Below are 16,742 nucleotides of genomic sequence, written 5' to 3'. Positions count from 1 at the left end.
CAGATTTTAGGTTAGCAACACACTGAGGTTTATTTGACAATATTATTCCTATGACCTTATCATGACATCAATCATAAAATAATCAAAACACAAAGTAATGATATAATAGCAATCTATCATATAACAAACAATAATCAAGGAAAGCTATGGAATAAAACTCATCAAACAATCTAATGATTCATACACATCAATTTAATATAAATACATCTTTTACTAAACCATAAAAACCATAACAATAAATAATTCCAAGTCAAATCAAAATATCAAAGTATGTTCATAATAAGCCTAGTTGGTCTAAGGGTTTAACTAACAACCATACTCAAGAACAAAAGAAAATAAATAAGTTTAAATAATGAATTCATAACGAAAATAATAAATTCAAACCAAATAATAAGGATGTTTGGATGAATAGGTGTTGAACTCGGACGCTAATTGGTCGAACCAACGACTTGCTTTCTCTTTCGTTGCGTTCACGGCTACTTAGCTTCCGAAACTCTGTCTCCCAAAACCTGCTCTCAATCCCCACGTCAACTCCTCCTGCCTTGTCTTTTTCTTTTCTGCTCTCAATCCCCCAGTTCGTCTGCCTTCTCCACTCGTAGGGTACTCGAGAAAAAACAATCAAGTTATATAGTTTTTTTTACGTCGGTTTAATAAAATTAAATTTAAATATGGACCTTCTTCACGTGGCCTTTGAAAGAGCATACACACTTCTTTTTATTTTCTTTCATATCTCCAAAAGTGAATTATTTTTACATTTTCACAATAGCCTCCTCGTATTTTCTTTCATATTTATTTGATTTTCAAAGTAATTTCTATTAATAGTTTCATTTGATCACTCTAATACGCGCACTAAACAACAACGTTTAAGAGGCGTTGCAACATAAAGCTTCCATTATGTATCTTTAATGCAGCATAACACGACTTATTCATTCGTTCGTCTCAATATAATTAAAGCACTCCATTTTAGCTCGTTGTCTCTATAATTATTAAATTCACATATGAACCAAATATTAATTACATTCAATAAAAACTTGACTCAAAATCACTTAAAAGTATAGAAATATTTATATAATAATATGTATAATTTAGACCACATCAATATCCGTGTCTCAACGTTTGATACGTCGCCTTTAAAATATGATTTTTTTTGGCTTATTAATTCATGTTTACCAATTTGTGTTGTAACTGCCAATACTAACCGAATTTGCGTCGGTTCGCAACTGTAACATGCTGGGTTTTTGTTCAATATATGATAATTTGTTGTGTTTTGACATTGACGGTTTTATTTCTTTTGTTTAGTTTTGATGTCGTAACCCCATACAGGCTGACTTCGCGTCAACTCACAACGCGTCCGTGTAACGTTTTTACGCATGTTTTTTTGTTCAATTTATTGGCCCCGTCGTGAAGCGCGGGGTCCTAAATCCTAGTAATATCTAATTTATAGTATTACAACTTCGTCTGAGTTTATGCACCTAGTGTTGTACCGTGTGTTTGTAGTGTTTGCATGTTGCTTCCCTCGTCTTCATTTGCTAAGTGTCCTTGCTCTTGCTATGTGTATGTTTTCCATATTTCAGTCCACTACCTTCTCTCTCTCTTTCTCTATGTTATAGCGTTTGTATTCACGCCACATCATTTTATTTTTCGTCTTAGTAATCCAACGGCTCGTGACAGCCTATCATGTAATTTAAAACATAGGTATATTAGTTTTTAATGGTTCCAACTATTGTCTTTTGGTCATTGCTGGTCCCAACTAATGAATTGGCTACTGATGGTCCCAACTTTTAAAGTATTTGTTCCTAATGGTCCGCGACTAATAAAATCCTAACGGCGTTAGTTTCAGGTCGTCGGGAAAACGTTTTTGGCCGGAAATTCAAATTTGTTGCCACAAAACACCACCTGAACACCGCAACCACCGTCAATGGACTCACCGCTAACCAACTACCACCACTTGAGCACCATCAACTGATTCCAATGATGGTTCTAAGGTTTCCGGCGACCTCAATAACTGGGGATTTTCCTAGAAAAATGTTTCTAAAGGTCCGATACGAAGTTACCAAGATGTTTGGGACGAAAATGTTGAGTTTTCGGGAAAAAAGTTGAGTTCCGGCCAAAACCGTTTTTCCGGCGACCTGAAACTAACGACGTTAGGATTCCGTTAGGAACAAATACTTTAAAAGTTGGGACCAATAGTAGCCAATTCATTAGTTGAGACCGGCAGTGACCAAAAAGCAATAGTTGGATCATTAAAAACCAATATACCTAAAATATACTTATTTCATGTTTTTGAGAATTCGCAAAGTTGATTTTCACACGATTTAACACAATTAAACCCATGATCTCTAATCCATATATAATTGATATCCTACTCCTAAACACATTTCATATTAAGAGGCATAATATATTAGCAAGAAAAACGGTTTTTATGAGACATAGTGTGAGGCCTCCGACCCGGATGCTCTACTTTCTCGCTGGTTGGATTTACTCATTCACATAATTCGTAAAATCAGAGTTAATTAAAACATTTCGCGGAACATAAACATCAATCATTAATACAACATCAAGTACTGTTTAAATCAAAATAACGTAAGTTTTAAACATTCAATGTAAATAACATATGACTCTCTTTCTTTTTTTTCGATGCCAGTCATTTCTTGATTCGCCACGTGTCTCCTTCAAGTAACCCGTCAAGTACTACTCACCTGCGTGCATACTAAAAGTCAGTTACGCTGAGTGAGTTCTAGTTAATTAACATACATTACATTCGCTTACTAATACGCGTCCGAGGATACGTATTGATACTTACTTACTTACTAATACGCATCTGAAGATACATATTAATTACTTACCTGTTCTTCTAACATTCATTCCTACATACATACCTTCATTCGTACAATCTTCCATACTTTATCTTTCTTTAGTTAAGACATACGCATCATTTCTATATTTTAAAGAGCCTTTCGCCCTATAATCTTCGTGGATCTTATTAGGGTCCACAACCCTCTATTCTTCGCAGATATTAGTAGGGTCCGCAACCCTCTATTCTTCGCAGATATTGGTAGGGTCTGCAACCCTATATTCTTCGCAGATATTAGTAAGGTCCGCAACCCTATATTCTTCGCAGATATTTGTAGGGTCCGCAGCCCTCTACTAACCGTTCAAATATACAATCATACATTCGTTCGTTTCGTACCTTTATCCTTCAGTTATAATACACTTAATTATAACCATGGGCATACTAAATTAATAAATCCATATCATTCACATTCATACGCAAACATATATCTAAAATACACTCACCATTTAAGTTAAGTGTATACAACTAAACACATCGTAGTATGCACGCAGCTCCGAAAACATAACACATAAAAGGGGCTATAACTCACCTGGATCCTGTTACGTTCGCCGTTAATGGTAATTCCTTTCTTCAACTGTGCGCGGCTAACTGTTTAACAATGTACACGTATTAATTCTCTATATTTGTTTATTATTTATTTTCTTGAGTTAACGGGGTTAACTATTAAATTAACCGAACCGACATGTATTCATCTTTTGGCCCATAATCCCTCTTAGGTCTAATAACCTCCTGTTAATATTATCCATGTTCCACATATTAATTAATCAACCTAACAACATCACACGACACTATAACTAAAATAAACTCGTAATTCTTTATTTATTATTGTCGAAATGAGGACGTTGCACATAACGTAGTAGAATCTTATTCAGACACTTATGTCTATTTGGGAAAGAGTACGCTTCTAAATTATAAAGAATTCATAAAGGTAATCAGTAATCACTGCCATTGTTTCCTTTTAGAGCGGCAAATAATCACTAGCATTGCCAGTGTTGGTGAGAGCCTAAAAGGCGGTCGCCACCTTATTAGCAAGAAGCTCGTAAAGATGATTACTTAACAAAAAGTTCATAGTGAAAAACACTCTTGATGGATACAAAATAGTGATGTAAGACGAGTTAATTAACAATACTCGAACCATGTTAATACTTCTTTCTCTTAAACTTGCTCATAAGTGTCTTCAACATACAAGTGCATCATAGAAAAACATACTATTAGCAAATAGATTTTTTTAATAAGAGTGGGTAATGCAATTTAGAAATAAGTTATTGATCTTGATAGATTCCTACACATACATGATACATGTACGGTGTACCACCTTAATACAACATTGAAATTATTTCATTTTTTAATTGATTTGTCCCTTGACTATGAACGAGTACAACTATATGTTTGTTGTCAAGTGGTAACTTCCTTCGCTGCTTACAAAAATATTTATATATTTTATTTTAGTCACATGTGTTCAGACGTGACCTTAAATGACTTTATACAGTGATAAACACCTATACTAAGAAAACAAGCCCGTCATGTTGATATTATGTTGTACTAACATTTAACAACCATTTGATTATATAATAATGAGACTGATATTATCGTTCGTTAGACTAAACGTACCTCTTTTCTTGTCATATTCCCTTCACTTGACCTTAAATGAATTTATATAGTGATAAACAACCATATGTTCGTTAGACTAAGTTTTACATTAACTGACTCGTATCACCTTCCAATCAAAACCTGAAGAGGTAGGTCCCAGCAGAGCCCAGTTGGACCCGCAAGACTCACCTCAAACAGAGACGTCTGCGCAGTCGGACCCGCAAGACTCACCTCAAAGAGGGACGTCTGCGCGGTTGGACCCGCAAGACTCACCAGAGGGACGTCTGCGCAAAGACCAACTGGATCCGCATGACCCACTATGCTCAGAGACGCGACGTCCTTACGCGCAGTACGCAAGCTGCTCCCGCAGGAAACGCCTCCCAATGGTCGACGTACTCCGCCTGTTCCCGCAGCTACGGATACTAGCCATCAGGGAAGGCTACCCGCACAGCAAGGCTACACGCACAAGGCACTAACTCTCAAATAATTTAGTAATGTCACCTGAAGAAGTAATGAGCAAGCCGGGAACACTCCCGCCCAAAGCCGGGAATACTCCCGCCCAAATGAGCCAGTCCGTACGATACTGGAGGTCTTTTGTACTGTACCTGCCAAGGTATGGACAAAAGATCTGACCAAAGCTGCGACAGCTCACTGACAACAGTACGACGGGCAGCACGCTCTAGTACTTAAAGTCACTATCAGCCGCTGCCTACTCACCAACCCCTGTCGGGGCACGTCCATAGCCTGCAGTTGGTGGAAAAGGAATAGTACACAGCCGGCCTGGTCACTATCAGCCGCTGCCTACCCACCAACCATCAGCATGGCACGTGCGTAGCCCACAGTTGGTAGAACAGGAATACTATTCAGCCGGCTGTACCTGCTTGGAAACCTACCTTCGGCTATAAATACTCCAACACCTTGGAACGGTATTATTATCTTATATCTCCATATATTATATGATATCTGCTCTAGTCATTTCTCTTAATATACACTTATATTCAAGAGCAATCTAGTCTGATTCTCACGCCGGAGGGTGGTCACAAGGAGGTACCCACCCCTTCTCAGTGACGAGCTCACGGTGTCTGTTTTGCAGGTCATCGGAAGAATAACCATCTTGCCGGACACAACCCTCGTGGGAAACATCTATTTAACCCCTAGATTATCCGTAATCTGCCCGGGATCGACTAGTGTTTCTTCATTAACGTCGTAAAGTCTTTTTTAACGGGAGACAACTGAGAGACAACTTTTTTGAATTTGAGACAGTCAATGACGATAAAATAAATAGAGATTATTATCGGCCAATACCATTTAATAGAATTATTAAAAACCAGTAAACTTACCACCTTACTTCAACAAACTTAATATTCAACAAATCATTATTTTATTTAAATACTTATATATCATAAACCAGTTTGAAACATGTCAACACATTAATTAGTTCACCAATCTCTTTTAAGCGGAGCAACTTGATGTTTTTCCACAGAGGATGCACAGAAGTAGCCAAGTAGATAATTAGCCTTTACCAGAAGTTTATAATAATGCACAACGCCATCGACCTCTTAGTTTATTGGTATCTGTGTAATGATTAAGACTTGAGATCTTATTATATTTTGTTCAAAATCTAATTCAAGTGAACTTTCCTACAACAAAAGTGTTTCTAGATGACTAACGCCCAGACAGTCAAACACTTGACCTCAATATATAGACAATAACATTCTGACTTATCGTATTGAAAAAAAGGAAAATTCTCAAAATAGGCATTTTGATGAGAGAGAACTTCAAAATATGCAAAAAGTTTTAAAACTTCCATTAATAAACCATTGAAAATCATCTCCGCAGTGACTTTTGGATTCTCACCAATGGTTTTCGGCCCCAATAAAAGAGTGACACGTGTAAAACATATGATACACGCCGATTGTTTTTCCATGAAATCTATCTGTGCCGATATTTTTGGTCTGAAAATCATCTCCATGAAAACCATATCCTCTGTGATGTTTGGTCTTGTTTTTATCTCCTCCGCGAGTTTTCAAAAAAAAGTTGAAATTCGTGTTTTTTTATAAATTCATCTGACCAGATGAATTTCAGTTGAATTTCGTCTTCGGAGACGATTTTCAAAAAAACATGCACCACCACCACCGTTATCATCATGAGATCCACTTTTCGGCCATCGGCACCACCAACAAAACCCCACCTCAAGTGGGTAATATGGTCATAACCGTTAACTGGATGACACGAGAACACGCGCCAGCGTGTAAAGCTAGTAAAACGTCACTTCACATATATTATGCAACCTTAGATCTAAGAACATCGGCAAGTGGTATGCTGAACTCCTTGTCGTCGCCGCCGTTGCTAACAGAAGTGGCGACACTCCATAACAGTGGAGTGGTGGGGCAAGCTCTTGCTGCCGGAGATTTTTTCTCGATGGTGGTGTAGACCGAGGTTGATGGATGGTCCAGGTTTTTGGTGGGGATGAAATGGGAGTGGAGTGGCAGAGTTTGAAGAGGAGGTTGACGACGACGTCGATCATGGCGGATTAAACCTAGTTATCTGAGTTAGTCATGATTTTACACGTGTCACTCCTTCATTGAGGGACCGAAAATCATTGACGGGAATACAAAAGTCACGACGGAGATAGTTTTCGATAAACTATTTAAGAAAGATTTAAAAATTTTAGCCAATTTTGTAGTTCTATCTTAGTAAAAAAAAAAAAAAGAAAAACCTATTTTGAGAATTTTTCTAAAAAAAAAAAAGAAATAACACAAGAACGTCGAAAAGACGTTAGGTGCATTCCTTTGAAAATAAGTACTCCCACCATCCCTTTGACCACACACCCATTATTATTATTATTATTATTATTATTATTATTATTATTATTAACCGCCGCAATTCTCCGACCAATTCCCACCAATATATACACCTTCCGATCATCTCTCCATTACACAAACATGGAAGTCAAACGCCGAACCGCCAAGTCTCTTGTCGGCAAACTCAGCTCCGTTTCCGAACAAACCCGCACCCAATCCTTATGCGAGCTCCTCATCTCCAAAAACGACCCCGAAAGCCGCCCCTTAATCGCCGACGCCGGCGCCATCCCGTACCTCTCCGAAATCATCTACTCACCCTCCGCCGTCGCCCAAGAAAACGCCACCGCCACTCTCCTCAACATCTCCATCTCTTCCCGCGAACCCTTAATGTCTCCTCAACATCTCCATCTCTTCCCGCGAACCCTTAATGTCCACGCGCGGCCTCCTCGACGCCCTCTCTCACGCGCTTCGTTACCCCGAGTCTCCCTCATCCGCCCAAGCCGCCGCCGCCACCATATTCAGCTTACTCACCGTTGACACCTACCGCCCAATTATCGGATCCAAAAGGGATATTTTATACGCTTTGATTGATATTATCCGAAACCCGAATTCGCACCCGAGGTCGATTAAGGATGCTTTAAAGGCTTTGTTTGGGGTTTCGCTATATTCGTTGAATCGGGCTACGGTGATTGAATTGGGGGCGGTCCCGGCGTTGTTTTCGCTCGTGGTGAAGGACGGGCCGGTGGGGGTTGTCGAGGATGCGACTGCGGTGATCGCGCAATTGGCGGGGAGTGAGGAGGGTGTTGGTGGATTTGTTGGACTTGTCAACGGGGTCGAGTGGGCGGGTGAAGGAGAATGCGGTTTCGGGGTTGTTGAATTTGGTGCAGTGTGGGAGGGAGGAGGTTGCGGGGTATGTGAAGGAGATGGCGGGCGTTGTGTGTAATGGGATTGCAGATGTGGCGGAGAATGGGAGAGGGAAAGGGAAGACGAAGGCGGCGGAGTTGTTGAAGTTGATTGGTTCGGGCGAGTTAGCGATCAATGGGTTTAAGGATGTGCAGCAGGTTGATAATGCAGTTGCACAGGCTTCTTTTTGAAGTTGGTTTGCTTGTACTGATACAATGTGGTGGTTTTGTGTTTCTGTAAGTATTTACAAGTTATAATCCTTTAGTTTTATGCTTTCATTTTTCATTGTAAAGCTTGTTAATTTAATGATATGATAACTTATAACTTTATAGTTAATATATTACCATGATTTGAAGATATGAGTAACGGTTTAGTTAGAAAGAGCGGTCACCAAACTAGATGAATCGATCGGTGAATGCCTAGTTGCGAAAAGACTATAATTTTAGAGTTGTTTTTGTGTCGACTCGAAAAAGTTTAAGCTGTTAGTTGCTTCTCTAGGGTTCGGGCTATGGTCTCGTGTGATCCAAGTCTTGCCCTTCTCGGTTATTGCCGAGACTACAACAAGGGAACCCATTAAAAAGGGGGCAGAGACAAAGGTCTCTGTACTACCCTCCGACGGTCAAGCTAGTATATCTGATTGTATAAGAAACAAGTATATATGAAGTGAACTAAATTGACACTACATAGTGATAATCGAAACAGGACAGTAGAACTAGTGTATTACTAAGTCACTGAATCAAATTACACTTTAGAATCATAACAGAAGGAGATGGGAAATTAGATTACAGAAAGAGATGGAAGAGACGACAATCACCGAGTTAACACTTTATAATATTTCAAATCTCATTCTTCCCTAACTTATAACACCGCGACTCGCGAGGGTTCTTTTTCCCGGTTCCCAAATGCTTCAGCTTGTTGGGCTCACTGGATTGGGCTGTTCGATTGGATCCATATGGGCTTAGGTCTTTCAGGTTCATAACAATACATAGCATCTAGAGAGAGATCATAGCAAGAGGGTAGTGTGTATATTGGTGTCTGGAGAAAAATGGAAGAAGATTCTTTAAAGAACGGATTGGCCTTCCTCATATCCGGGCCTAGGCCCAGACTGCACATCTGTATCGTACATTCGTTCTACGGTAAGTCCGGGCTGGACACTCCTTAAATCGTAAGTTCCAGCTCGAATAATCAATAGTTAAGTCCGGGTTGGATTAATACCAAATGGTAAGAATGTAAGATTAATACCAGATTACAGGCCTAACAGATAAAATAGACCGGCCCAGTTTTTAGAGTTTATATTGAACGGCCCAAACCCATATGGGACTAATAGTCACAACCCATTCTTGTTGGAAGTCTTTTGACAAACAATTCGAATTTGCAGAAAAAATAAAATACAACTCTGACTTTATTCTCTTGAATGAGCCGTCTTAACATTTAGTGCTACCTTAAAACGACATATTTAATAAAATGTAACTGTATACAAGGTTAGAAACCCGTGTATTAGTTGAATAAATTTCTTTTTAATGAGAGTTGACGGAGTGATTCCAGGGTAGGGACAACATATTCTTTTTGTCGGTAGTGGTTTTCAATCAACAAGTTAGTTTTCATGCTACAATCCAAGCCAAGTGGTCTACTTTCATTTTGCTTCAATATGCTATTCAATAGTAACTAAGTATATATTAGGTTAAATGGTTAGAATTATTATGCAATTACACAGCTAAAAATAGGCTGTAAACGAACCGAACGAACACGAACAAGGCCTTGTTCATGTTCGTTCGTTAAGAAAATAATGTGTTCACGAACGGTTCATGAACACTTACCGAACGAGACTTTATGTTTGTGTTCGTTCATTAAGGAAATTAATGTGTTCACGAACACAAATAAAATCAGCAGAGCCTAGAGATTGAGACCGATGTATTCAACAATGTGAATAATGAAAGCCTGTAAACGAATCGAATGAACACGAACAAGGGCATGTTCGTGTTCGTTCATTTAACTTTCAAAGAGCACAGACACTTAATCGAACAAATATTTATGTGCATGTTCGTTTATTTAAAAATGAACATTCGTGTTTGTTTGTTTAAAATCTAAACGAACATAACTGAACAAAGATAAACGGAAATGTATGAACAAATGTAAATGAACACAAATATAAAGGAACTTAAATGAAAACACTCAAATTAACAAATATAAAACCTTTAAGCAGATGACATATCCAGATAATATTTAATTATTTTATAAACGAACATAATTAAACAAACATAAACGAACGTTCATGAACATAAATGAACGAACGGAACATGTGTTCATGTTCGTTCGTTTAATTAAACGAACACAATTTTTTTGTTCATGTTCATTCGTTTATTAAATAAACGAACATAAATGAACTTCCCGCTGAACGGTTCACGAATAGTTCACCGAACGTTCGGTTCGTTTACAGGCCTAGCTAAAAATAAGCATTTAGTCTAAAAAAAGTTAATAATATATTCATATTTTATTGGCATGTTAAAGTGACTGGCTCAGTTTAGCAATGGAAAGTTGGCTTGGCATAAAAGATATTGTTTCCAAAACATCAAATTCCGAGTATTCAATCCAAGATTAGTAAACTTTTCTATTGGTAATTATCTGTTGTAATTTAAATCTTTATGAACATTCAACTATATACATTTAATGAACTAATACACTTTTAAGCTCGGCTAGATACGTACATATGAGATGAATGTATTGCATACGCACATGTATCACATCTGAAGATAACATCGCTATTAAAGCTTCTTAAGCACATCGAGCAACTACCATCACTAATATAGGATGTTTGCCGAAGAGTGTGTGGGTGATACGGATATTGACTCTTATAAATAGTGTTAGGATTAGATGGATCTCTCTCCTTAAGATGATATGCATGCATCGCATAAGTACATTGCTGACACCCGAAGATAGGATATTTTCCCAAGCTGAAATGGCACAACCAGCAAGAACGCCAAGTCCCTTTGATAAACGAAACACGATGGCGGTGAGATTTAGTCCAACAAGTATAGTCTTCAGATTCAACTTTCTCATTTATCAAGCCATACAAGATAACTGATTTGGGTAGAGATTCTAACCGAGCACAAGTTGAATGTATGGACTGGACACATTTATGACAATGATAGAAACATGCGTTGGGATTAAGTTCCTCCTCGCAAACTTCACAAAAATAATCACCCTCATGGTTTTCTACTGGGGAGTAAGTTAGGGTCATCGGATGCTTGTCATACCTGTGCCTAATTGTCTCCGGGAATGAGAAAGCACACTCACGATGTAGATGAAAATTACAAATACCACAACTAAATGAAGTCTCTCCCTTAGACTTAAAACCAAACAAACACATACGACAATAATCTTTATGCAATCTTGTCTTGGCTCTTGAAAGTAAGTGATATGGATGAGATTTGTGAGTGATTGTTTCAATGAGTGCACACCAAATGTCCACCGTGTAACAATCACTATCAGGACATTTTAAACAATAGTAAAAAAATCCTTTGCAAAAATGGTTGCAGATACAACAGAACGCATCAGAATGAACTGGATCTTGATAGAGATAAAGCTTATGTCTCCCTTGACCTTGTAGTATTGGGGGCAACCGTGTGCACAACTCATGGAGAACGAATTTGCATCCGTGTGTGTTGCACTTGTAAAACGGCATGTCCATGATTGGACTCAAACATCCATCGCATGAATCTTTAACCTTGGTCATTGTGTCCACAAAAATGAGTGGATGTTCATGACTCTCATGAGTTATGCTCTTCGCGTTAGTTTCTTTAGGAAAGAGCTTTGTGAATGCGTTTTGAGTTCGATCAGGGAACGGGAGATGGAAAATAATACTATGGTTTTCTTGATATTTTGAGGTTTCAACCGCACCTGATCATGAATCATCATTATTCATTAAATAATTAATTGAACAAAAGGATATGAAAATTGTTTATTGCACAAACAATATGTAACACAATGTTGGATCTAATTTCCTCTCCCATACAAGACGGTGTCGGGTTGGGTGGAGTAGGTAGGTTTCGAGTTATAGAATTGTCAATTAGTTAAATCAGTTAAGAAGGAATAAGGTAATGAGTTGTATTTAATTTATGATGGCTAATTAGATTAACATGTGGGTTTTACTTATTGTTTAACTAGCAGTCCGAGAAGGTTAGGACACTAGGACTGGGGCTAAGACTCTCGGCTCTAAAGAAAGTGTTTTTTTTTCTTTTACCATATAAATTACAGTAAACAAGCTGATATATGTAGAAAATAATTAAATAAATTGTGCCTAAAATATAACAATAAGACCAATTAGATAGAAAAACTTTTATGCTAATTTAATGTTCATTTTTAATTATAGTTTAAAGATTGACATGAAATTGACATAAAAACATATAAAAATTTAAACAGAACTAAGGGGGTGTTTGGTAGAGAGATTTGAGGGTGGAGAATTAGGTTTCTCTTGTTTGGGAGAATTAGGCGGAGAATTGGTTTTCTCTGAGAATTGGGTGTAGGCAAAAAGTAGAGAAATCAAATTCTCTCCATTTGGAAGAGAAATGGAATCCTCTCTGCTTCTAAATCGCGTCTCTGCTCTACTCCGTTCGCGTATGATGATGATGATGCTCCGACCGGCGATGGTGATGATGATGCCGACGTCCGGCACGGCGGCCGACGCCGCAGCCACGTCCGTTCGCGTCTCTGAGCCAAAACGAAACCCTAAATCGCGAGGCGGTGTTGCAAGGCGGAACCCTAAATCGCGGTGTTGATGTTGCGCGGCGATGATGATGACGCTCTACTCCGTTCGCGGTGTTGCGACGCGTCTCTGAGCCACCATTTCTCCACCATGATGATGCCGAGGCGGAACCCTAATCACGTCTCTGCTCCCGTTTCTCCACCCATTTCTCTATTGTACCAAACAAAGGAAATGATTGTCAATTCTCCACCCATTTCTATTTCTCTCCAATTCCATTTCTCTCCCATTTCTATTTCCATTTCTTCCCATTCTTTTTCTCTGTACCAAACACCCCCTAAGTAGAAATATTAAAGGTTAATCCATGAAGAACAAAAATAAGTACAGAAACTTCACCTAGAATAAACATTTTATAAAAGAATGGTATATATTTATTGGGAACTAGATTGTATTTTACATTTTTATGCAATTCACTATTACAAAAATAACTTATGTATTTACCTGAACTGGAAGGCTCATGTCTCAAATTTGTACATTTAAGATGAACATAGTATTTGCATTTTTTGCACTTATAAACCCAAAAATTCTCACTATAAGTAAAGGAATTATCACATACCCTACATGTAGGATAATATTTTGTCTTTTGATATACTATTGGAAATGAGTAGGCAAGGACGAGTGGATGAGTATGAAAGAAACGACTACATGTGTCATCTTGAATTAGCAATCTTTTTGGCCAGAATAAACAATCAATTTGGATAACATAGCGAAAACATATGGAACATTCATAGAAAACCCCTTTATGTTCATTTCCACATGCATCACATTCTGCTATAATTTGTCTATGCCTACAAGCCGGATTTAAAGGGTGTTGGTGGCTAGGGTGATAAATAGTATGGTATTGTACCTCATCCATAGCACAATCTAAACATATGTTAAACATACATCTAGAACAGTGATATCGGAGTTTATGATATTGAGAAGTACTATTACACATATGGCACTTTTCTTGCGGCTCGTATAGAAAGAGGGTAAGAATATGTGCACTATGTGATGCATGTTGCAACTTTATTGGAACATCTCCACATAATTTATGAAGTGAGTAGTCACAATGATCACATTTATAGTAATACCTATGATAATAGACGATTTCTTGATTACAACGGTTACATAAACAATGAAAGGCTTGTTTAAATATCAAATCTTCCTCATCATCGTATACTACTTCAGCATGGGGGTATTTTGGATTCATGTCTATGAGAGACAATGAATTCTCATGTTGTAACACCGCCATTTGCATGATTATATATCTTTCTTTTGATACCACCTAAGACTTAACAATGGATTAATAAAAGAAGAGGAAATGTTTTTCAAAGTGAACTAGAGAACCTAATAGCAAAAAGAAAAGATCGATGACAACTAAGAATGATGTATAAAGATTAAAATACTAGAGTAAATTTATATGTGAGTCTTCCTTCTTTATTCTTTACTGGGCGAAAGGTTTAGGTATAAGTATATTTTAAGTTAACTACCAAACGTCCTTATCTTTAGAATATTACTTTATAAGACTAGATAAATAATTATTCTTGCATTTTTGTAACAAAATCTTTTTTAACTTAAAATCCATCAAACTTTTCACCTGTAAGGATTTAAACTCACTATCACATTTGAACCATTTTACATATAATCCAAAATTAAAAAGCTTGGTTCGGGCATTAAAATGGGTAATTGAAGTGACTATGGTATTTAACATGTATAGTTTTCTATTGCATATTTGAACAGATAGACCTACTAGTTAAAAAAAAAATTATATACAGATTAACTTCAATGAATTAGTAATGTTCACTGCTCGAAAAATGAGTATCAGTGGCACAAAGTTGATGACGAAATTCGTGACGTAAACTTCAAGAAGCAATCATATTTTAAGAAGTTGTATGTCTAAAATATTGACATTGGCATCTAACAATAAATGGATCAATATTAGTTAGGCTTTGTATTGTGATGCATCTAACAATATATGGATCAAAATGTTAGTTAGGCTTTGTGTTGTGATATGTAATAAAGGCGTCATACCATCCCACATCATCCATTATTTCAACGTCATATCATAACACCAGAACCATTATTCAGGCGTCTTGGATGTTTTTCTCCTCAAACGCTATGGTAATAATGCAGTTATGGTGATAAAGATGAAGTCTACCTCACTAACAACCAATCTTTTTTTTTTTTAAAAAAAAGAATCTATCTAAGCTTATTTATTCCATAACACTTAAATTAACGGATGACTAGTTATTGGCTCACTGCTAACATGACGGTGATGTGATAACTAGTTCTCCCACAACACAAATTCTTATTAGTTGGATGATTTTCATTTTTTAATAGATTTGTGATTTTGTGGTGTCTTTATTAATTCTCAAAAGTTTATTAGTTGAATGGGGTGATGGTTAGTGTATGATTTGAGATCTCAGGTTCAAAACCTGACTTGAGGAGGTTTTTCCATTGGGGTGAGCTTTCTTTTTAATGGTGTTCTTGAGTGTAGGGGTGCAAACGAGCTGAGCCGAGCCCAAGCTCGACTAGGCTCGAGCTCGGCTCGTTTAACTTGTATAGGGCTCGAGCTCGAGCTCGGCTCGTTTCGAGCTCTATTTTCAAAGCTCGAGCTCGGCTCGTGAGTAAATTTTTAAGCTCGAGCTCGGCTCGGGCTCGAGTCGTTTACTATATATCAATTATTTTTTATATAATTTAATTATTTTTATATATTTTTTTCTATTATAATTTTATGTGTAAAATAATATATATTATTTGGTTATTTTAAATTATTTTTTCATAAAATTATATATATTAATTAATAATTATTAAATATATTTTTTAAAATATTATATAAATGGCAAGCTCGTTTAGGCTCGCGAGCCGGCTTGAGCTCGATAAGTGAAACTCGGGCTCGGGTTCGTTTATTAAACGAGCTTAGTTTTAGGCTCGGGCTCGATTAAGTTCGGCTTGATCGAGCTTTTTAATGAGCCGATCTCGAGTAGCTCGGCTCGTTTGCACCCCTACTTGAGTGAGTCAGGCTTAAAACGTCAAAATCAGTATTGAATGGTTTTTTAGAGTAAAAGAATATTTATTGGTCATTGCTATAATAACGGTTTTATCTATTTAACGTAAATATAATGAAATCGAATGCATGCTGGTTTATGAAATTGTCCAAATAAAGGTGATGATTCTCGTAGGCGTGATCCTGGTCATTGCTTGAGACTTAATAAAATCATATTCTTTAGTCTTTACTTCGCAATTGGTTAAAAGTGATTTGTTCCTTCATTGTTCTCTTGGATCTAATTTATACAAGAAAATAATATTTATTTATACCATACCGTCAAAAATAAATGGAAATATTCTTGTGGGAAATCTGGTTTGCGACAGACCGCTGAGCAATTGGACTAAGACCATCTTCAAAAGTTTTTGATTCAAATCAGTCACATTACTAGCATATCAGTTTTTTTAAAAACCATTTTTTTTACTCCGACAATACATCTTCTCAAACCATATTTACAATTCCACATTATCACTTACTTTTACATTTATTTTAAATAAGAATTTCACAATACTATAAAATATTTAATTTTTATTTAGCAATATAACAAAAATTTATCAAAAAAATAGATTAACTAAAATATAACAAATAGACAAACAAAAAAAAATTACATAATTTAAAATGACAATTACTCTAACAAAATGAAAGAGAAAGAATTTGAAACTTTTGTCTAATAATAAAACCTATATGAATTATTATTATTCTTAATCATCCACAAATGTTCTATTAAATCATTTCGAAGTGCATGTTAAGCTTCATTATTATGTAAATCCCTGAACCGTTCCATGTATGTTTGAAAATCAGATG

The 16,742-nt window shown here is 36.9% G+C and overlaps 1 pseudogene; it reads left to right on the top strand.

The window, feature by feature from the left end:
* Positions 1-7,389: 7,389 nt before the first annotated feature.
* On the top strand, positions 7,390-8,342 carry LOC143549707 (U-box domain-containing protein 4-like; annotated as a pseudogene).
* Positions 8,343-16,742: the final 8,400 nt, after the last annotated feature.

This window comes from Bidens hawaiensis, unplaced genomic scaffold, assembly GCF_021521415.1.
Source record: "Bidens hawaiensis isolate Kalapana, Puna unplaced genomic scaffold, B.hawaiensis_p1.1 tig00015763_1, whole genome shotgun sequence".
NCBI classification, from domain to species: domain Eukaryota; kingdom Viridiplantae; phylum Streptophyta; class Magnoliopsida; order Asterales; family Asteraceae; genus Bidens; species Bidens hawaiensis.
The sequence above is the reverse complement of the archived record's forward strand: the minus strand, read 5'-3'. Positions and strand labels throughout refer to the sequence as shown.